Below are 24162 nucleotides of genomic sequence, written 5' to 3' on the forward strand. Positions count from 1 at the left end.
TCGACTTTTAAGATAGTCGGGTTTCGCGAAACACGGCTCGACTCTAAAAAGGTCAAGGTCGCTCAACCCTAGTGCCTACATTAGCTACAGGTGTTAGCGCACACATAACGGCACTCTAAGATAAGGAATGTGATCAGACAGGTCGTGATTGTCCACACAAGGTATGGGGTCGGATCGCAGTATAAAAAGGGTTAGGGTACCGTCACACTAAGCGACGCTGCAGCGATACCGACAATTAGGGTTGAGCGAAACGGGTCGAAATTTTTCAAAAGTCGCCGACTTTTGGCAAGGTCGGGTTTCATGAAACCCGACCCGACCCCAGTGTGGGGTCGGCCATGAAGTCGGCGATCTTTTGAATCTAGAATCGGAATTCCAATACCGATTCCCGATATGTTTAAGATATCGGGAATTGGTATCGGAATTCAGATTTAAGTGTAAAATAAAGAATTCAAATAAAAAATATCGCAATACTTACCCTCTGACGCGCCCTGGTACTACCCGGGAACCTTCCTTCCTTAGAATCAGCCTTCCAGGACCCTGAGGTGACGTCGCGGTGACGTCGCGGCTTGTGATTGGCCGCGCGGCCGCCCATGTGACTGCTCGCGCGGCCAATCACAAGCCGCGACGTCACCCGCGGCGTCACCAAATGTCCTGGAAGGGCTGATTCTTAGGAAGGAAGGCTGCCGGAAAGAAGCAGGGCGCGTCCGAGGGTGAGTATATTCCTATTATTTTTATTCTTTATTTTACACTAAAATATGGATTGCAGGGCCTGAAGGAGAGTTTCCGCTCCTTCAGACCCTGGGAACCATGGAAACCCAATGCACTGCATTGGGTTTCGAGTTTCGTCCGACCCCGACCCCGACTTTTTTATAGGATCGGCCGATTTCACTCGACCCGACTTTTTCAAAAGTCAGGTTTCGTGAAACCCGACCAGATCCTATAAAAGTAAAGGTCGCTCAACCCTACCGACAATGATGTCGATCGCTGCAGCGTCGCTGTTTGGTCGCTGGAGAGCTGTCACACAGACAGCTCTCCAGCGACCAATGATCCCGAAGTCCCCGGTAACCAGGGTAAAAATTGGGTTTACTAAGCGTAGGGCAGCGCTTAGTAACCCAATGTTTACCCTGGTTACCGTTGTAAATGTAAAAAAAAAAAAAAACACTACATACTTACATTCCCGGTGTCTGGTCATGTCCCTCGCCTTCAGCTTCCCGCACTGACTGAGCGTCAGCCGTAAAGCAGAGCGGGGATGTCACCGCTGTACTTTACGGCCGGCCGGCGCTCACCAGTCAGTGCGGGAAGCTGAAGGCGAGGGACCTGACCAGACACCGGGAATGTAAGTATGTAGTGTTTTTTTTATTTTTTACATTTACACTGGTAACCAGGGTAAATATCGGGTTACTAAGCGCGTCCCTGCGCTTAGTAACCCGATGTTTACCCTGGTTACCAGTGAAGACATCGCTGAATCAGCGTTACACACGCCAATTCAGCGATGTCAGCGGGAGATCCAGCGACGAAATAAAGTTTCAAACAATCTGCTACAACGTACGATTCTCAGCGGGGTCCCTGATCGCAGTAGCGTGTCAGACACAGCGAGATCGTAAAGATATCGCTGGAACGTCACTGATCGTGCCGTCCTAGCGACCAAAGTGCCACTGTGTGACGGTACCCTTAGACTTTGTGATATTCTCATTACGGTATACTATATAAACAACAGAGATAGGGTTAAAGGTGTCACACAAATAAATATTTATTTAGCTTTCAATTCCTTAGGTGCCTGTAAGAAACCATTGTAGGCTGAAATTAGTTAAAGGAGAGTTAGACAGAAGAGCTGAAGGTTCCTGGTATTGCTGCTTACAAATATAAATTCCATTATATAATGTAACATGAATTAATCAGTAACAGGAGAGAAGCTGAAGAACCTCATGGCAGAAAAAACTGTTGTCAGAAGTGGGATTCGAACCCACGCCTCCAGAGGAGACTGCGACCTGAACGCAGCGCCTTAGACCGCTCGGCCATCCTGACTTTGCTGGTTTCTCTTTATTATTAACTGTTTGTGAACCAGATGGTAGAAAGATGATCATTGCTTTGTGGATGTATAGCAATGTATCATAATTTATTTTTATTATTGATCATTAACCCTTTAGTGACAGAGCCACTTTTGAGCTTAATGACCAAGCCCAATTTTTCCAATGTGACAAGTGTCACTTTATGCGTTAATAACTCTGCAATGTTTCAACATATCACAATCATTTTGCAAGTGTCTGTTTCTGACATATTGTCCTTTATGTTAGCAGTAAATTTAGGTCAACATGTTTTTAGCCTTTTTCTGAAAATATCTATAGTTTTGTGTCTAAAATTTTGGGAAATTAGACATTTTAACACTTTAACTGTTTTTATCCTTAAGCCAGATAGTCACATCACACAAAATCTATCTATATAATCGTGTAAAGGGTACTTCCGTCTACCTGTCTGCCACGGAAATCCCGCGTCGCTGAATGGTCGCGGCCGCAGCCCGGCCGAGAATTAGTCCCTCCCTACTTCCGTCCAGTCAGTGCCCGTTGCCCGCTCTATACTCCCCTCCAGTCAGTGCTCACACAGGGTTAATGGCAGCGTTAACGGACCGCATAACGCACTTCGTTAATGCTGCTATTAACCCTGTGTGACCAACTTTTTACTATTGATGCTGTCTATGCAGCATCAATAGTAAAAAATCTAATGTTAAAAATAATTAAAAAAAACCTGCTGTTCTCACCTTCCGTCAACCGCCAATGCTCACGCGGCTGCCGCCAGCTTCCGTTCCCAGAGATGCATTGCAAAATTACCCAGAAGACTTAGCGGTCTTGCGAGACCGCTAAGTCATCATTGTAATTTCGCAATTCATCTCTGGTAACGGAAGCTGGCGGCAGCTGCGCGCATCGCGACAGCTTCGCTGAACGCCGGAGGGTGAGTGTATAACTTTTTTATTTTAATTATTTTTGCTATATACTAAGTGGGCTGTGTTATACATTGCCTGGCTGCTATATACTACGTGGGCAGTGTTATATATTGCGTGGGCTGTGTTATATACTGCGTGGCTGCTATATACTATGTGGGCAGTGTTATATACAACTTGGGCAGTGTTATATATTGCGTTGGCTGTGTTATATACTGCGTGGCCACTGTTATATACTGCGTGGCCACTGTTATATACTGCGTGGCCACTGTTATATACTGCAGGGCCTGTGTTATATACTGCATGGCCTGTGTTATATACTGCGTGGGCTGTGCTATATACTGCATGGCCTGTGTTATATACTGTGTGGGCTGTGTTATATACAGCATGTCCATGCTCAACTTTCCTCCCACCTCTCATCTAACGCTCTCCTTGACAACCTCAAATCTGGCTTCTGCCTCCACACTCCAACGAAACTGCCCTGACAAAAATTACTAATGACTTAGTCACAGCCAAAGCTAACAGACAGTTCTCCATTCTCATCCTTCTTGACCTGTCCTCTGCTTTCGACACAGTCAATCCCTGCCTACTGCTACAGATTCTTTCTTCCCTTGGCATCAAAGACCTTGCCCTGACTTGTTGCATCACACAAAAAAGTTAATAAATAACATTTCCCATATCTGTACTTTTTGTCAGCATTATTTCTCAAACTTCCTTTTATTTTGTTAGAATGTTAGAGACGTCAAAATTTAGCAGCAAGATTTCATTTTCTTCTCAAAAAAATTTCCAAGACCTATTTTTTACAGATCTGTTCAGTTTTGAAGTGACTGTGAGGGGCCTATAGGAAACCCCCCAGTAGTGATACCATGTGAAAAACCGCAAAATGGCTGTTAGTAAATGTGTTAACCTTTCATTTCGGATTCATCAGTTTTTGGTTTTGTATTCGGTACCAGAATTGTACCCGAGCTCTCTCCTTACGGGTCACCGCTGTATCACTAGAAACTGTATTTGATTATTTTAATTTTAAACTGTTAATGTGTAATTATTAATGTAATAAAACAGACACACGGATGGAATACAGATCCGAATGATTGAGTTTTCTGGGTGAAAATAGGATGAATATTAATTTGCTCATCTGAACCCGGCCTTACGTTAAGTATTCGGATTAATTACTTTTTCAGGCTATTATAGTGACGTCGTTTCCTAGTAAGGTTTTATTTGTTTTCTTGTAGTTTTTGTGCAGGAAAATATATTTGACACTAAATAGCATTTATTGCTCATCTGATTGATCTAATGCCTGATGATATATTTTTGTTACATATTATTTCTCTCAAGAGACATCCTGAGCAGCAAAACCAGTCCCCAAAGTTGTCATTTTGGCAGAATTCCTGAGGGTCCTTGGGGCAAATTTGAAATGTCGTGAATTTTTCTTTTCAAAATAGACTCTGGAAACATCAAATAGTTTTCAGCTTGTCAAAAAAAAACTAATGCTTGGCTGGTTTACTAGCAGGGTCCGAGCCATGATCCAGAATAGTCAGACTGTCAGGTCCTTGGCAGCTTCTCCCAGCCTGCTGCCTGGGGTTTACTTGTTCCCTCACTGCTCCAGTCTCTATAGCGCCTGCTGCCCTTATACATCAGAGATCAGAGAATGGATCCTTGTTCCATCATTGCATTCGCCTGTATCTTCCTCTATGATACAGATACAGCTCATAGTGTGATACCGGGCAGGGGGGCTGGCACTGGCAGTGGACTCCCGACTCACAGGCCTGATAGCAGACACTTAGTTTGCCACTATTACTGGTACACCACTGAATTCACGCTAAGAACTTGCTCACACAATGCTTTCACCAAACAAAAAGGAAAATGCAGTAAAACTCCTCCGTTTTTCTTTATTTTTTAAATTTGCATCAATAAAATGCTTTGGGAATGCATCATGTGAACACAGCCTTATACTTTGTTTTTATGATATTCAAATTAGTAAAGTAATTAAACAATATTTTCTTTATTTTCTTTGCTGCGATGTTTATTCCTTATAACACAAAATACTAATAAAAAAACCCCAACAAATCTAGAGATCCCTGTATCAGGAAAAAGTAAAATTAGGAATTTTAGCCTTTCATTAGAAAGTATCATATACATGTTAGGATTTTTTATTAGTTTAGATTTGATTTGTAAATAACAATTAGTAATGAAACGTTGCAGTCGTCATATTGGCCACTAGATGTCAGTATCAGATACACATGTTACAGACTTTTAAACTGCGATTACAATTTTTAAGGTTATGATATTATGTGTTTAAAATGTATGAATTGTGGAGCCCTAGAAAAAATATCTATGCAAAAGAACACGTAAAAATATTCTTTAAAGAAATACCAATCCTTATGCCGAAACCCGGGATCGAACCAGGGACCTTTAGATCTTCAGTCTAACGCTCTCCCAACTGAGCTATTTCGGCTGATGGTGGTCTACAATATTCAACAGTGTTAATTGAGGTGCAGAAGAGTTTCAGAAAAGACAATTATTTGTATATCATCAGTAGTTCTGAAGACAAATTTTCCTAGTGGAAAAACAGTAAGTTATAGTAGCATATTGAAAGTGATACAACAGTGGACAAGTCGGGGTATAGATAGTCGAAATTTATTACAAGACCTTTTTATTATATTTAGAACAGACTAAAATACTAAATTTTACTGTACAGAGAAACACCTTTAAGGGGACCTGTCCCAAGGTCAGAACTGGCCAGTTTTTGCACTTATTTTATTCCCACTGTTCCCTTGAGTTTACCACTTTTTAGCTTTTTTGCAATTCTCCATACAGTTCCTGAGATATGTGCATTTTTATTTAGTGATCATGTTTATGTCTTTTACAAGGGGGCGTTACTAGGGTTGAGCGACTTTTCTTTTTATAGGATCGGGCCGGGTTTCACGAAACCCGACTTTTTCAAAAGTCGGGTCGAGTGAAATCGGCTGATCATATAGAAAAGTCGGGGTCGGGGTCGGCCGAAACACAAAACCCACTGCAGTGCATTGGGTTTCTAATGGTTCCCAGGGTCTGAAGGAGAGGAAACTCTCCTTCAGGCCCTGGGATCCATATTTAAGTGTAAAATAAAGAATCAAAATAAAAAATATTGATATACTCACCCTCGGACGCGCCCTGGTTCTCACCGGCAGCCTTCCTTCCTAAGAATGAGCGCCTGAAGGACCTTCTATGACGTTGCGGCTTGTGATTGGTCGCGTCAGCGGTCACATGGGCGTCACGCGACCAATCACAAGCCGCAACGTCATCTAAGGTCCTTCAGGCACTGATTCTTAGGAAGGAAGGCTGCGGGTTAGAACCAGGGCATATCCGAGGGTGAGTATATATACCTATTAGGAATATACTCACCCACGGACGCGCCCTCGGACGCTTCCTTCCTAAGAATTAGCGCCTGAAGGACCCTAGATGACGTCGCGGCTTGTGATTGGTCGTGTGACGCCCATGTGACCGCTGACGTGACCAATCACAAGCCGCGACGTCATCGAAGGCCCTTCAGGCGCTCATTCTTAGGAAGGAAGGCTGCCGGTGAGAACCAGGGCGCGTCCGAGGGTGAGTATATCAATATTTTTTTATTTTTATTCTTTATTTTACACTTAAATATGAATTCCGATACCGATTCCTTGATATCTTAAACATATCGGAACTCGGTATCGGAATTCCGATTCCAGATCAGAAGATCGCCGACCTCATGGCCGACCCCACACAGGGGTCGGGTCGGGTCGGGTTTCATGAAACCCGACTTTGCCAAAAATCAGCGACTTCTGAATCTGGACGACCCGTTTCGCTCAACCTTAGGCGTTACTTGCAGGGTAATAATGTAATAAAGAGTAAAGGGTAATAAAGCTGAAGAACCTCATGGCATAAAAGAAGTGATGTCAGAAGTGGGATTCGAACCCACGCCTCCAGAGGAGACTGCGACCTGAACGCAGCGCCTTAGACCGCTCGGCCATCCTGACTTTGCTGAGCTCTCTTTACTATTAAATGTTTGTGAACCAGATGGTAGAAAGATGATCATTGCTTTGGATGTATAGCAATGTATCATAATTTATTTTTATTATTGATCATTAACCCTTTAGTGACAGAGCCACTTTTGAGCTTAATGACCAAGCCCAATTTTTCCAATGTGACAAGTGTCACTTTATGCGTTAATAACTCTGCAATGTTTCAACATATCACAATCATTTTGCAAGTGTCTGTTTGTGACATATTGTCCTTTACGTTAGCAGTAAATTTAGGTCAACATGTTTTTAGCCTTTTTCTGAAAATATCTATAGTTTTGTGTCTAAAATTTTGGGAAATTAGACATTTTAACACTTTTACTGTTTTTATCCTTAAGCCATATAGTCACATCACACAAAATGAATAAATTTATATCACCAAATAAAACAAATAAGTGGATATTATACATGCAATCATGCTACAGCGCAAGTGCCGCCAGCGTTATGTTGATGAAGATAATTTTTTTCCCCCACAATAATATATGACTAAATCATGAATAAATACATCAATATTATCCATTGTACCATCCTACAGCGCCAGCACATGCATGATGAATGTACTTTTTTCTTTTCTAGACAATATTCTATGCAATATGTAAAATAGAGGGCAGGTCACTGCAGGATCACTGACCTGTCATAAGCCCATACAGATGCAAATGTAAGCATAGAATCACATAAAGCTCCACCCACACACCTCCCAAAGCCCCGCCCACAGCCCCGCCACAGGCCGCCACAGAGCATGAGGATCTCATTAACTGAAAGTCGCAAAGATTTTGAATGGTTACCCTTGTCCAATATTGTTTATTTGATTGGTTAGTTGCAAATAAAGATTAAACAACAACCACAAGACAGATTTCATCACCCAGATATCATTGGTCAAAATAGACTCTGGAAACATCAAATAGTTTTCAGCTTGTCAAAAAAACTCATGCTTGGCTGGTTTACTAGCAGGGACCGAGCCATGATCCAGAATAGTCAGACTGTCAGGTCCTTGGCAGCTTTACCCAGCCTGCTGCCCGGGGTTTACTTGTTCCCTCGCTGCTCCAGTCTCTATAGCGCCTGCTGCCCTTATACATCAGAGCTCAGAGAATGGATCCTTGTTCCATCATTGCATTCACCTGTATCTTCCTCCATGATACAGATACAGCTGAAAGTGTGATACCGGGCAGGGGGGCTGGGCACTGGCAGTGGACTCCCGACTCACAGGCCTGATAGCAGACACGTAGTTTGCCACTATTACTGGTACACCACTGAATTCACGCTAAGAACTTGCTCACACCAATGCATTCCCAAGCAAAAAGGAAAATGCAGTAAAACTCCTCCGTTTTTCTATATTTTTTAAATTTGCAACAATAAAATGCTTTGGGAAGGCATCATGTAAACACAGTCTTATACTTTATTTTTATGATATTCAATTTAGTAAAGTAATTAAACCATATTTTCTTTGTTTTCTTTGCTGCGATGTTTATTCCTTATAACACAAAATACTAATAAAAAAACCCCAACAAATCTAGAGATCCCTGTATCAGGAAAAAGTAAAATTAGGAATTTTAGCCTTTCATTAGAAAGTATCATATACATGTTAGGATTTTTTATTAGTTTAGATTTGATTTGTAAATAACAATTAGTAATGAAACGTTGCAGTCGTCATATTGGCCACTTGATGTCAGTATCAGATACACATGTTACAGACTTTTAAACCGCGATTACAATTTTTAAGGTTATGATATTATGTGTTTAAAATGTATGAATTGTGGAGCCCTAGAAAAAATATCTATGCAAAAGAACACGTATTCTTTAAAGAAATACCAATCCTTATGCCGAAACCCGGGATCGAACCAGGGACCTTTAGATCTTCAGTCTAACGCTCTCCCAACTGAGCTATTTCGGCTGATGGTGGTCTACAATATTCAACAGTGTTAATTGAGGTTGAGAAGAGTTTCAGAAAAGACAATCATTTTTCTATCATCAGTAGTTCTGAAGACAAATTTTCCTAGTGGAAAAACAGTAACATAGTAACATAGTAACATAGTTAGTAAGGCCGAAAAAAGACATTTGTCCATCCAGTTCAGCCTATATTCCATCATAATAAATACCCAGATCTACGTCCTTCTACAGAACCTAATAATTGTATGATACAATATTGTTCTGCTCCAGGAAGACATCCAGGCCTCTCTTGAACCCCTCGACTGAGTTCGCCATCACCACCTCCTCAGGCAAGCAATTCCAGATTCTCACTGCCCTAACAGTAAAGAATCCTCTTCTATGTTGGTGGAAAAACCTTCTCTCCTCCAGACGCAAAGAATGCCCCCTTGTGCCCGTCACCTTCCTTGGTATAAACAGATCCCCAGCGAGATATTTGTATTGTCCCCTTATATACTTATACATGGTTATTAGATCGCCCCTCAGTCGTCTTTTTTCTAGACTAAATAATCCTAATTTCGCTAATCTATCTGGGTATTGTAGTTCTCCCATCCCCTTTATTAATTTTGTTGCCCTCCTTTGTACTCTCTCTAGTTCCATTATATCCTTCCTGAGCACCGGTGCCCAAAACTGGACACAGTACTCCATGTGCGGTCTAACTAGGGATTTGTACAGAGGCAGTATAATGCTCTCATCATGTGTATCCAGACCTCTTTTAATGCACCCCATGATCCTGTTTGCCTTGGCAGCTGCTGCCTGGCACTGGCTGCTCCAGGTAAGTTTATCATTAACTAGGATCCCCAAGTCCTTCTCCCTGTCAGATTTACCCAGTGGTTTCCCGTTCAGTGTGTAATGGTGATATTGATTCCCTCTTCCCATGTGTATAACCTTACATTTATAATTGTTAAACCTCATCTGCCACCTTTCAGCCCAAGTTTCCAACTTATCCAGATCCATCTGTAGCAGAATACTATCTTCTCTTGTATTAACTGCTTTACATAGTTTTGTATCATCTGCAAATATCGATATTTTACTGTGTAAACCTTCTACCAGATCATTAATGAATATGTTGAAGAGAACAGGTCCCAATACTGACCCCTGCGGTACCCCACTGGTCACAGCGACCCAGTTAGAGACTATACCATTTATAACCACCCTCTGCTTTCTATCACTAAGCCAGTTACTAACCCATTTACACACATTTTCCCCCAGACCAAGCATTCTCATTTTGTGTACCAACCTCTTGTGCGGCACGGTATCAAACGCTTAGGAAAAATCGAGATATACCACGTCCAATGACTCACCGTGGTCCAGCCTATAGCTTACCTCTTCATAAAAACTGATTAGATTGGTTTGACAGGAGCGATTTCTCATAAACCCATGCTGATATGGAGTTAAACAGTTATTCTCATTGAGATAATCCAGAATAACATCCCTCAGAAACCCTTCAAATATTTTACCAACAATAGAGGTTAGACTTACTGGCCTATAATTTCCAGGTTCACTTTTAGAGCCCTTTTTGAATATTGGCACCACATTTGCTATGCGCCAGTCCTGCGGAACAGACCCTGTCGCTATAGAGTCACTAAAAATAAGAAATAATGGTTTATCTATTACATTACTTAGTTCTCTTAGTACTCGTGGGTGTATGCCATCCGGACCCGGAGATTTATCTATTTTAATCTTATTTAGCCGGTTTCGCACCTCTTCTTGGGTTAGATTGGTGACCCTTAATATAGGGTTTTCATTGTTTCTTGGGATTTCACCTAGCATTTCATTTTCCACCGTGAATACCGTGGAGAAGAAGGTGTTTAATATGTTAGCTTTTTCCTCGTCATCTACAACCATTCTTTCCTCACTATTTTTTAAGGGGCCTACATTTTCAGTTTTTATTCTTTTACTATTGATATAGTTGAAGAACAGTTTGGGATTAGTTTTACTCTCCTTAGCAATGTGCTTCTCTGTTTCCTTTTTTTGCAGCTTTAATTAGTTTTTTAGATAAAGTATTTTTCTCCCTATAGTTTTTTAGAGCTTCAATGGTGCCATCCTGCTTTAGTAGTGCAAATGCTTTCTTTTTACTGTTAATTGCCTGTCTTACTTCTTTGTTTAGCCACATTGGGTTTTTCCTATTTCTAGTCCTTTTATTCCCACAAGGTATAAACCGCTTACACTGCCTATTTAGGATGTTCTTAAACATTTCCCATTTATTATCTGTATTCTTATTTCTGAGGATATTGTCCCAGTCTACCAGATTAAGGGCATCTATAAGCTGTTCAAACTTTGCCTTCCTAAAGTTCAGTGTTTTTGTGACTCCCTGACAAGTCCCCCTAGTGAAAGACAGGTGAAACTGCACAATATTGTGGTCGCTATTTCCTAAATGCCCGACCACCTGCAGATTTGTTATTCTGTCAGGTCTATTAGATAGTATTAGGTCTAAAAGTGCTGCTCCTCTGGTTGGATTCTGCACCAATTGTGAAAGATAATTTTTCTTGGTTATTAGCAGAAACCTGTTGCCTTTATGGGTTTCACAGGTTTCTGTTTCCCAGTTAATATCCGGGTAGTTAAAGTCCCCCATAACCAGGACCTCATTATGGGTTGCAGCTTCATCTATCTGCTTTAGAAGTAGACTTTCCATGCTTTCTGTTATATTTGGGGGTTTGTAACAGACCCCAATGAGAATTTTGTTACCATTTTTCCCTCCATGAATTTCAACCCATATGGACTCGACATCCTCATTCCCTTCGCTAATATCCTCCCTTAAAGTGGACTTTAGACAAGACTTTACATAGAGACAAACCCCTCCTCCTCTCCGATTTTTACGATCCTTTCTAAACAGACTGTAACCCTGTAAGTTAACTGCCCAGTCATAGCTTTCATCTAACCATGTCTCGGTTATTCCCACTATGTCAAAGTTACCTGTAGATATTTCTGCTTCTAGTTCTTCCATCTTGTTTGTCAGGCTTCTGGCGTTTGCGAGCATGCAGTTTAGAGGATTTTGTTTTGTTCCAATCTCCTCACTGTGGATTGTTTTAGAAATGTTCTTACCTCCCTTCAGAGTATGTTTTCCTGGGTCGTCTTTGTTCGAGTCTAATGTTTTTCTTCCCGTCCCCTCTTCTTCTAGTTTAACGCCCTCCTGATGAGTGTAGCGAGTGTGTGTTTCCCAGGTTTGTTGAGGTGTAAGTAAGTAAGTTATAGTAGCATATTGAAAGTGATACAATAGTGGACAAGTCGGGGTATAAATAGTCAAAATTTATTACAAGACCTTTTTATTATATTTAGAACAGACTAAAATACTAAATTTTACTGTACAGAGAAACACCTTCAAGAGGACCTGTCCCAAGGTCAGAACTGGCCAGTTTTTGCACTTATTTTATTCCCACTGTTCCCTTGAGTTTACCACTTTTTAGCTTTTTTGCAATTCTCCATACAGTTTCTGAGATATGTGCATTTTTATTTAGTGATCATGTGTATGTCTTTTACAAGGGGGCGTTACTAGGGTTGAGCGACTTTTCTTTTTATAGGATCGGGTCGGGTTTCACGAAACCCAACTTTTTCAAAAGTCGGGTCGAGTGAAATCGGCCGATCCTATAGAAAAGTCGGGGTCGGGGTCGGCCGAAACACAAAACCCACTGCAGTGCATTGGGTTTCTAATGGTTCCCAGGGTCTGAAGGAGAGGAAACTCTCCTTCAGGCCCTGGGATCCATATTTAAGTGTAAAATAAAGAATCAAAATAAAAAATATTGATATACTCACCCTCGGACGCGCCCTGGTTCTCACCGGCAGCCTTCCTTCCTAAGAATGAGCGCCTGAAGGACCTTCGATGACGTTGCGGCTTGTGATTGGTCGCGTCAGCGGTCACATGGGCATCACGCGACCAATCACAAGCCGCAACGTCATCTAAGGTCCTTCACGCACTGATTCTTAGGAAGGAAGGCTGCGGGTTAGAACCAGGGCATATCCGAGGGTGAGTATATATACCTATTAGGAATATACTCACCCACGGACGCGCCCTCGGACGCTTCCTTCCTAAGAATTAGCGCCTGAAGGACCCTAGATGACGTCGCGGCTTGTGATTGGTCGCGTGACGCCCATGTGACCGCTGACGTGACCAATCACAAGCCGCGACGTCATCGAAGGCCCTTCAGGCGCTCATTCTTAGGAAGGAAGGCTGCCGGTGAGAACCAGGGCGCGTCCGAGGGTGAGTATATCAATATTTTTTTATTTTTATTCTTTATTTTACACTTAAATATGAATTCCGATACCGATTCCTTGATATCTTAAACATATCGGAACTCGGTATCGGAATTCCGATTCCAGATCAGAAGATCGCCGACCTCATGGCCGACCCCACACAGGGGTCGGGTCGGGTCGGGTTTCATGAAACCCGACTTTGCCAAAAATCAGCGACTTCTGAATCTGGACGACCCGTTTCGCTCAACCTTAGGCGTTACTTGCAGGGTAATAATGTAATAAAGAGTAAAGGGTAATAAAGCTGAAGAACCTCATGGCATAAAAGAAGTGATGTCAGAAGTGGGATTCGTACCCACGCCTCCAGAGGAGACTGCGACCTGAACGCAGCGCCTTAGACCGCTCGGCCATCCTGACTTTGCTGAGCTCTCTTTACTATTAACTGTTTGTGAACCAGATGGTAGAAAGATGATCATTGCTTTGGATGTATAGCAATGTATCATAATTTATTTTTATTATTGATCATTAACCCTTTAGTGACAGAGCCACTTTTGAGCTTAATGACCAAGCCCAATTTTTCCAATATGACAAGTGTCACTTTATGCGTTAATAACTCTGCAATGTTTCAACATATCACAATCATTTTGCAAGTGTCTGTTTCTGACATATTGTCCTTTACGTTAGCAGTAAATTTAGGTCAACATGTTTTTAGCCTTTTTCTGAAAATATCTATAGTTTTGTGTCTAAAATTTTGGGAAATTAGACATTTTAACACTTTTACTGTTTTTATCCTTAAGCCAGATAGTCACATCACACAAAATCTATCTATACAATCGTCTAAAGGGTACTTCCGTCTGTCTGTCTGTCACGGAAATCCCGTGTCGCTGATTGGTCGCAGCCGCAGCCCGGCTGAGAATTAGTCCCTCCCTACTTCCGTCCAGTCAGTGCTCCACGCCCGCTCTATACCCCCCTCCAGTCAGCGCTCACACAGGGTTAATGGCAACATTAACGGTCCGTATAAAGCACTTCGTTAACGCTGCTATTAACCCTGTGCGACCAACTTTTCACTATTGATGCTGTCTATGCAGCATCAATAGTAAAAAATCTAATGTTAAAAATAATAAAAAAAAAAAAACCTGCTGTGCTCACCTTCAGTCAACCGCCGATGCGCATGCGGCAGCCGCCAGCTTCCGTTCCTAGAGATGCATTGCAAAATTACCCAGAAGACTTAGCAGTCTCACGAGACCGCTACGTCATCAGGGTAATTTCGCAGTTCATCTCTGGTAACGGAAGCTGGCGGCAGCCACACGCGCATCGGGACAGCTTCGCTGAACGCCGGAGGGTGAGTATATAACTATATTTTATTTTAATTATTTTTGCTATATACTACGTGAGCTGTGTTATACAATGCCTGGCTGCTATTTACTGCGTGGGCTGTGTTATATACTGTGTGGGCTGTGCTATAAATTATGCGGGCTGTGTTATATATTGCGTTGCTGCTATATACTATGTGGGCAGTGTTATATATTACGTGGGCAGTGTTATATACTGCGTTGGCTGTGTTACATACTACGTGGCCACTGTTATATACTGCGTGGCCTGTGTTATATACTGCGTGACCTGTGTTATGTATTGTGTGGCCTGTGTAATATACTGTGTGGGCTGTGCTATATACTGCGTGGCCTGTGTTATATACTGCATGGCTTGTGCTATATACTGTGTGGACTGTGTTATATACTGCGTGGGCTGTGTTATATACTGCGTGGCTGTGTTATATACTGCGTGCCCTGTGTTATTTACTGCGTGGCTGTGTTATATACTGCGTGGGCTGTGCTATATTTTACTTGGGCTGTGTTATATATTGCGTGGGCTGTGTTTTATACTGCGTGGGCTGGGCTATATGCTGCGTGTGCTGTGTTATATACTGTGTGGGCTGTGTTATATACTGCGTGGGCTGTGTTTTATATTACGTGGGCTGTGTTATATACTGCATGGGCTGTGCTAAATGCTGCATGTGCTGTGCTATATGCTGCATGTGCTGTGTTATATACTGCGTGGGCTGTGTTATATGCTGCGTGTGCTGTGCTATATATTACATGGGCTGTGTTATATACTATGTGGCCGTGTTATATACTGCGTGCCCTGTGTTATATACTGCATGGGCTGTGCTATATTTTATGTGAGCTGTGTTATATATTGCGTTGGCTGTGTTTTATACTGCGTGGGCTGTGCTATATGCTGTGTGTGCTGTGTTATATACTGCGTGGGCTGTGTTATATACTGTGTGGGCTGTGTTTTATATTACGTGTGCTGTGATATATACGGCGTGGGCTGTGTTATATACTGCGTGGGATGTGTTTTATATTACGTGGGCTGTGTTATATACTGCATGGGCTGTGCTAAATTCTGCATGTGTTGTGTTATATGCTGTGTGTGCTGTGTTATATACTGTGTGGGCTGTGTTATATGCTCCATGTGCTGTGCTATATATTACATGGGCTGTGTTATATACTACGGGGCTGTGTTATATATTACGTGGGCTGTGTCAAAATAGTCAATAAATGGCATTTCCCATATTTCTATTTTACTTTCTATGTCTATTTCTGTATCAATTTTGTAAACCTCACGAGACCGCTAAATCATCAGGGTAATTTCGCAATTCATCTCTGGTAACGGAAGCTGGCGGCAGCCACACGCGCATCGGGACAGCTTCGCTGAATGCCGGAGGGTGAGTATATAACTATTTTTTATTTTAATTATTTTTGCTATATACTACGTGGGCTGTGTTATACACTGCCTGGCTGCTATTTACTGCGTGGGCTGTGTTATATACTGTGTCGGCTGTGCTATAAATTATGCGGGCTGTGTTATATATTGCGTGGCTGCTATATACTATGTGGGCAGTGTTATATACTATGTGGGCAGTGTTATATACTGTGTTGGCTGTGTTACATACTGCATGGCCACTGTTATATACTACGTGGCCACTGTTATATACTGCGTGGCCACTGTTATATACTGCGTGGCCTGTGTTATATACTGCGTGACCTGTGTTATGTACTGTGTGGCCTGTGTTATATACTGCATGGGCTGTGCTATATACTGCGTGGCCTGTGTTATATACTGCATGGCTTGTGCTATATACTGCGTGGGCTGTGTTATATATTGCATGGGCTGTGTTATATACTGCGTGGCTGTGTTATATACTGCGTGCCCTGTGTTAATTACTGCGTGGCTGTGTTATATACTGCGTGGGCTGTGCTATATTTTACTTGGGCTGTGTTATATATTGCATAGGCTGTGTTTTATACTGCGTGGGCTGTGCTATATGCTGCATGTGCTGTGTTATATACTGTGTGGGCTGTGTTATATACTGCGTGGGCTGTGTTATATACTGCATGGCCTGTGTTATATACTGCATGGCCTTTGCTATACATTATATGGGCTGTGTTATATACTACGTGGCTGTGTTCTATACTGCATGGCTGCTATATACTATGTGGCTCCTATATACTACGTGGCTCCTATATACTATGTGGCCTGTGCTATATACTATGTGGCTGCTATATGCATACATACATATTCTAGAATACCATATGCATTAGAATCTGGCCACCATCTAGTAGTCAATAAACAACATTTCCCATATTTCTATTTTACTTTTTATGTCTATTTCTGCATCATTTTTGTAAACCTCTTTTTATTTTGTTTAAATGTTAGAAGGGTTAAACGCTTGCAGCAAATTTTCATTCTTTTTCAAAAACTATTATTATTTTAATATTGATTTTAAATCCCTTACAGGCTAAGCTAATTTTGAGCTTAGTGACCAAAAAGCATCTTTGAGGAGACAATTTTTTTTCCTCTAGCAAAATGGCGCCGGCGGGTCCTGCGCAGCAGCATCTGTTGGCGATCCGATAGATGCTACTGTGCAGGCACTGTCGGCACCATTTTGCCAGAGTTTTTTTTCTGAATAAATTTATATCACCAAATAAAATAAATAAGTGGACATTATACATGCAATCATGCTACAGCGCAAGTGCCGCCAGCGCTATGTTGATGAAGATAATTTTCCCCCCCACAATAATATATGACAAATCATGAATAAATACATGAATATTATCCATTGTACCATCCTACAGCTCCAGCGCCTGCATGATGAATGTACTTTTTTCTTTTCTAGACAATATTCTGTGCAGTATGTAAAATAGGGGGCAGGTTACTGCAGGATCACTGACCAGTCATAAGCCCATACAGATGCAAATATAAGCATAGAATCACATAAAGCTCCACCCACACACCTCCCAAAGCCCCGCCCACAGCCCCGCCACAGGCCGCCACAGAGCACGAGGATCTCATTAACTGAAAGTTGCAAAGATTTTGAATGGTTACCCTTGTCCAATATTGTTTATTTGATTAGTTAGATGCAAATAAAGATTAAACAACAACCACAAGACAGATTTCATCACCCAGATATCATTGGTCAAAATAGACTCTGGAAACATCAAATAGTTTTCAGCGTGTCAAAAAAACTCATGCTTGGCTAGTTTACTAGCAGGGACCGAGCCACGATCCAGAATAGTCAGACTGTCTGGTCCTTGGCGGCTTCTCCCAGCCTGCTGCCCGGGGTTTACTTGTTCCCTCGCTGCTCCAGTCTCTATAGCGCCTGCTGCCCTTATACATCAGAGATCAGAGAACGGATCCTTGTTCCATCATTGCATTCACCTGTATCTTCCTCCATGATACAGATACAGCTCATAGTGTGATACCGGGCAGGGGGGCTGGCACTGGCAGTGGACTCCCGACTCACAGGCTTGATAGCAGACACGTAGTTTGCCACTATTACTGGTACACCACTGAATTCACGCTAAGAACTTGCTCACACAATGCTTTCAACAAACAAAAAGGAAAATGCAGTAAAACTCCTGCGTTTTTCTATTTTTTTTAAATTTGCAACAATAAAATGCTTTGGGAACGCATCATGTAAACACAGCCTTATACTTTATTTTTATAATATTCAAATTAGTAAAGGAATTAAACCATATTTTCTTTATTTTCTTTGCTGCGATTTTTATTCCTTATAACACAAAATACCAATAAAACAACCCAACAAATCTAGAGATCCCTGTATCAGGAAAAAGTACAATTAGGAATTTTAGCCTTTCATTAGAAAGTATCATATACATGTTAGGATTTTTTTAAGTTTAGATTTGATTTGTAAATAACAGTTAGTAATGAAACGTTGCAGTCGTCATATTGGCCACTTGATGTCAGTATCAGGCTGGTTTCACATTGGCGTTTTTTCGGGTGCGTTTTTGCGGTAAAAAACGCAAAGAAACGCATGGTGAAAAAACGCATGTAAACGCGTGTAAACGCTGTGTTTTTATGACGCATGCGTTTTTGCATGTGGTGAAAAAAACGTGGCGTTTTGACGCGTTAACATGCGTTTTTACATGCGTTTGCGTTTTTTAAACGCATGCTGAGAAATGTGTGACAGCTGCCAATCATCAAAATAAAGTAAAAAACCCACTGTAAACAGAAATAGTTAGGGTTAGGGGTAGGGGTAGGGTTAGGGGTAGGGATCATAACCCTAACCCTAACCCTAAAGGGATCCTACCCCTAACCCTACCCCTAACCCTAACCCTAAGGGATCCTAACCCTAACCCTAAGGGATCCTAACCCTAACCCTACCCCTAACCCTACCCCTAACCCTAAGGGATCCTAACCCTAACCCTACCCCTAACCCTAACCCTAAGGGATCCTAACCCTAACCCTAACCCTACCCCTAACCCTAACCCTAACCATAAAGGGATTAGGGTTAGGGTTAGGGTTAGGGTTAGGATCCCTTAGGGTTAGGGGTAGGGTTAGGGTTAGGGGTAGGGTTACGGGTAGGGTTAGGGGTAGGGTTAGGGTTAGGATCCCTTAGGGTTAGGGTTAGGGGTAGGGTTAGGGGTAGGGTTAGGTTCCCTTTATCACCTTTATGTTGGGGGGTGGCATATCAATGTGTTTTCTGGGTTTTTTAATAAAAAAACGCATGCGTTTTTTACCGCAAAAAACGCATGCACCAAAAAACGCATGCGTCCCCATTGACTCCAATGTATTTTTTGACCCCAAAAAAACGCATGAAAACGCATGCGGTTTTTTTTGGTCAAAAAAATGCTTGTAAAAATACTACAAGTAGCATTTCAGAAAATGAACGCATGCAGTAAAAAAACGCATGCGTCAAAAAACGCGACCAAACACGTACACAAAAAAACGCATGTGTTTTCAATGTTAAATATAGGAAAAAAAACGCATGCGTTTTTTTGAAAAAAAACGCTGCAGACAAAAACGCAAGTGTGAAACCACCCTTAGATACACATGTTACAGACTTTTAAACCGCGATTACAATTTTTAAGGTTATGATATTATGTGTTTAAAATTTATGAATTGTGGAGCCCTAGAAAAAATATCTGTGCAAAAGAAAATATTCTTTAACAATATACCAGTCCTTATGCCGAAACCCGGGATCAAACCAGGGACCTTTAGATCTTCAGTCTAACGCTCTCCCAACTGAGCTATTTCGGCTGATGGTGGTCTACAATATTTGACAGTGTGAACTGAGGTCTAGAAGAGTTTCAGAAAATACAATCATTTTTCTATCATCAGAAGTTCTGAAGATTAATTGTCCTAGAGGAAAAACAGTAAGTTATAGTAGCATATTGAAAGTGATACAATAGTGGACAAGTCGGGGTATAGATATTCACAATTTATTACAAGACCTTTTTATTATATTTAGAACAGACTAAAATACTAAATTTTACTGTACAGAGAAACGCCTTCAAGAGGACCTGCCCCAAGGTCAGAACTGGCCAGTTTTTGCACTTATTTTATTCCCACTGTTCCTTTGAGTTTACTACTTTTTAGTTTTTTTACAATTCTCCATACAGTTCCTGAGATACGGGCATTTTTATTTAGTGATCGTGTTTATGTCTTTTACAAGGAGCCGTTACTTGCAGGGTAATAATGTAATAAAGAGTAAAGGGTAATAAAGCTGAAGAACCTCATGGCAGAAAAAGACTAATGTCAGAAGTGGGATTCGAACCCACGCCTCCATAGGAGACTGCGACCTGAACGCAGCGCCTTAGACCGCTCGGCCATCCTGACTTCACTGATTTCTCTTTATTATTAACTGTTTGTGCACCAGATGGTAGAAAGATGATCATTGCTTTGGATGTATAGCAATGTATCATAATTTATTTTTATTATTGATCATTAACCCTTTAGTGACAGAGCCACTTTTGAGCTTAATGACCAAGCCCAATTTTTCCAATGTGACAAGTGTCACTTTATGCGTTAATAACTCTGCAATGTTTCAACATATCACAATCATTTTGCAAGTGTCTGTTTCTGACATATTGTCCTTTACGTTAGCAGTAAATTTAGGTCAACATGTTTTTAGCCTTTTTCTGAAAATATCTATAGTTTTGTGTCTAAAATGTTGGGAAATTAGACATTTTAACACTTTAACTGTTTTTATCCGTAAGCCAGATAGTCACATCACACAAAATCTATCTATACAATCGTCTAAAGGGTACTTCCGTCTGTCTGTCTGTCTGTCACGGAAATCCCGCTTCGCTGATTGGTCGCAGCCGCAGCCCGGCCGAGAATTAGTCCCTCCCTACTTCCATCCAGTCAGTGCCCGGCGCCCGCTCTATACCCCTCTCCAGTCAGTGCTCACACAGGGTTAATGGCAACGTTAACGGTCCGCATAACGCACTTCGTTAACGTTGCTATTAACCCTGTGTGACCAACTTTTTACTATTCATGCTGTCTATGCAGCATCAATAGTAAAAAATCTAATGTTAAAAATAATTAAAAAAAACAAACCTGCTGTTCTCACCTTCAGTCAACCGCTGATGTGCATGCGGCAGCCGCCAGCTTCCGTTCCTAGAGATGCATTGTTAAATTACCCAGAAGACTTAGCGATCTCACGAGACCGCTAAGTCATCAGGGTAATTTCGCAGTTCATCTCTGGTAACGGAAGCTGGCGGCAGCCACACGCGCATCAGGACAGCTTCGCTGAACGCCGGAGGGTGAGTATATAACTATTTTTTATTTTAATTATTTTTGCTATATACTATGTGGGCTGTGTTATACACTGCCTGGCTGCTATTTACTGCGTGGGCTGTGTTATATACTGTGTGGGCTGTGCTATAAATTATGCGGGCTGTGTTATATATTGCGTGGCTGCTATATACTATGTGGGCAGTGTTATATACTACGTGGGCAGTGTTATATACTGCGTGGCCACTGTTATATACTGCGTGGCCACTGTTATATACTGCGTGGCCTGTGTTATATACTGCGTGACCTGTGTTATGTACTGTGTGGCCTGTGTTATATACTGCGTGGTCTTTGCTATATACTGCGTGGCCTGTGTTATATACTGCGTGGCTTGTGCTATATACTGCGTGGGCTGTGTTATATACTGTGTGGGCTGTGTTATATACTGCGTGGCTGTGTTTTATACTGCGTGCCCGGTGTTATTTACTGCGTGGCTGTGTTATATACTGCATGGGCTGTGCTATATTTTACTTGGGCTGTGTTATATATTGCGTGGGCTGTGTTTTATATTACGTGGGCTGTGTTTTATACTGCATGGGCTGTGCTAAATGCTGCATGTGCTGTGTTATATGCTGCATGTGCTGTGTTATATACTGCGTGGGCTGTGTTACATGCTGCGTGTGCTGTGATATATATTACATGGGCTGTGTTATATACTATGTGGCTGTGTTATATACTGCGTGCCATGTGTTATATACTGCGTGGGCTGTGCTATATTTTATGTGGGCTGTGTTATATATTGCGTGTGCTGTGTTTTATACTGCGTGGGCTGTGCTATATGCTGCATGTGCTGTGTTATATACTGTGTGGGCTGTGTTTTATATTACGTATGCTGTGATATATACGGCGTGGGCTGTGTTATATACTGCGTGGGCTGTGTTTTATATTACGTGGGCTGTGTTATTTACTGCATGGGCTGTGCTAAATTCTGCATGTGCTGTGTTATATGCTGCGTGTGCTGTGCTATGTATTACGTGGGCTGTGTTATATACTACGTGGCTGTGTTATATATTACGTGGGCTGTGTCAAAATAGTCAATAAATAACATTTCCCATATTTCTATTTTACTTTCTATGTCTATTTCTGCATCATTTAGGTAAACTTTACGAGACCGCTAAGTCATCAAGGTAATTTCGCAATTCATCTCTGATAACGGAAGCTGGCGGCAGCCACACGCGCATCGGGACAGCTTCGCTGAACGCCGGAGGGTGAGTATATAACTATTTTTTATTTTAATTATTTTTGCTTTATACTATGTGGGCTGTGTTATACACTGCCTGGCTGCTATTTACTGCGTGGGCTGTGTTATATACTGTGTGGGCTGTGCTATAAATTATGCGGGCTGTGTTTTATATTGCGTGGCTGCTATATACTATGTGGGCAGTGTTATATACTATGTGAGCAGTGTTATATACTGCGTTGGCTGTGTTACATACTGCGTGGCCACTGTTATATACTACGTGGCCACTGTTATATACTGCGTGGTCTGTGTTATATACTGCGTGGGCTGTGCTATATACTGCATGGCCTGTGTTATATACTGCGTGGCTTGTGCTATATACTGTGTGGGCTGTGTTATATACTGCGTGGCTGTGTTATATACTGCGTGCCCTGTGTTAATTACTGCGTGGCTGTGTTATATACTGCGTGGGCTGTGCTATATTTTACTTGGGCTGTGTTATATATTGCGTTGGCTGTGTTTTATACTGCGTGGGCTGTGCTATATGCTGCATGTGCTGTGTTATATACTGTGTGGGCTGTGTTATATACTGCGTGGGCTGTTTTATATTATGTGGGCTGTGTTATATACTGCATGGGCTGTGCTAAATGCTGCATGTGCTGTGTTATATGCTGCATGTGCTGTGAAATATACTTCGTGGGCTGTGTTATATAATGCGTGGGCTGTGTTATATACTATGTGGCTGTGTTATATACTGCGTGCCCTGTGTTATATACTGCGTGAGCTGTGCTATATTTTATGTGGGCTGTGTTATATATTGCGTTGGCTGTGTTTTATACTGCGTGGGCTGTGCTATATGCTGCGTGTGCTGTGTTATATACTGCGTGGGCTGTGTTATATACTGTGTGGGCTGTGTTTTATATTACGTGTGCTGTGATATATACGGCGTGGGCTGTGTTATATACTGCGTGGGCTGTGTTTTATATTACGTGGGCTGTGTTATATACTGCATGTGCTGTGCTAAATTCTGCATGTGCTGTGTTATATGCTGCATGTGCTGTGTTATATACTGCGTGGGCTGTGTTATATGCTGCATGTGCTGTGCTATATATTACGTGGGCTGTGTTATATTCTACGTGGCTGTGTTATATATTACGTGGGCTGTGTCAAAATAGTCAATAAATAACATTTCCCATATTTCTATTTTGCTTTCTATGTCTATTTCTGCATCATTTTTGTAAACCTCTTTTATTTTGTTTAGAAGTTAGAAGGGATAAACGTTTGCAGCAAATTTTCATTCTTTTTTCAAGAACTATTATTACTTTATTATTGATTTTGAATCCCTTACAGGCTAAGCTAATTTTGAGTTTAGTGACAAGAAAGGATCTTTGAGGAGACAATTTTTTCCTCTAGCAAAATGGTGCCGGCGGCTCCTGCGCTGTAGCATTTGTTGGCAATCTGATAGATGCTATTGTGCAGGCACTGTCAGCACCATTTTGACAGTTTTTTTTTCTGAATAAATTTATATCACCAAATAAAATAAATAAGTGCACATTATACATGCAATCATGCTACAGATACCGCCCACACACGCCAGCGCTATGTTGATGAAGATAATTTTTTTCCCCCCACAATAATATATGACTAAATCATAAATAAATACATGCATATTATCCATTGTACCATCCTACAGCGCCAGCGCCTGCATGATGAATCTACTTTTTTCTTTTCTAGACAATATTCTATCCAGTATGTAAAATAGCGGGCAGGTCACTGCAGGATCACTGACCTGTCATAAG

At 41.6% G+C, this 24162-nt stretch overlaps 7 non-coding genes across 7 annotated transcripts; all 7 read right to left on the reverse strand.

Annotated features, from left to right (window-relative positions):
- Positions 1-1942: 1942 nt before the first annotated feature.
- On the reverse strand, positions 1943-2025 carry TRNAL-CAG (transfer RNA leucine (anticodon CAG)). Its single transcript has one exon. It is a non-coding gene; the product is annotated as a tRNA-Leu (tRNA).
- A 3292-nt stretch (positions 2026-5317) lies between these two features.
- TRNAF-GAA (transfer RNA phenylalanine (anticodon GAA)) lies at positions 5318-5390 on the reverse strand. The gene has a single exon. It is a non-coding gene; the product is annotated as a tRNA-Phe (tRNA).
- A 1454-nt stretch (positions 5391-6844) lies between these two features.
- Positions 6845-6927, reverse strand: TRNAL-CAG (transfer RNA leucine (anticodon CAG)). Its single transcript has one exon. It is a non-coding gene; the product is annotated as a tRNA-Leu (tRNA).
- A 1860-nt stretch (positions 6928-8787) lies between these two features.
- TRNAF-GAA (transfer RNA phenylalanine (anticodon GAA)) lies at positions 8788-8860 on the reverse strand. Its single transcript has one exon. It is a non-coding gene; the product is annotated as a tRNA-Phe (tRNA).
- A 4554-nt stretch (positions 8861-13414) lies between these two features.
- TRNAL-CAG (transfer RNA leucine (anticodon CAG)) lies at positions 13415-13497 on the reverse strand. Its single transcript has one exon. It is a non-coding gene; the product is annotated as a tRNA-Leu (tRNA).
- Positions 13498-19571: 6074 nt separating this feature from the next.
- Positions 19572-19644, reverse strand: TRNAF-GAA (transfer RNA phenylalanine (anticodon GAA)). The gene has a single exon. It is a non-coding gene; the product is annotated as a tRNA-Phe (tRNA).
- Positions 19645-20140: 496 nt separating this feature from the next.
- TRNAL-CAG (transfer RNA leucine (anticodon CAG)) lies at positions 20141-20223 on the reverse strand. Its single transcript has one exon. It is a non-coding gene; the product is annotated as a tRNA-Leu (tRNA).
- Between the last annotated feature and the right edge of the window lie 3939 nt (positions 20224-24162).

Source organism: Ranitomeya imitator, chromosome 10, assembly GCF_032444005.1.
Source record: "Ranitomeya imitator isolate aRanImi1 chromosome 10, aRanImi1.pri, whole genome shotgun sequence".
NCBI lineage: Eukaryota > Metazoa > Chordata > Amphibia > Anura > Dendrobatidae > Ranitomeya > Ranitomeya imitator.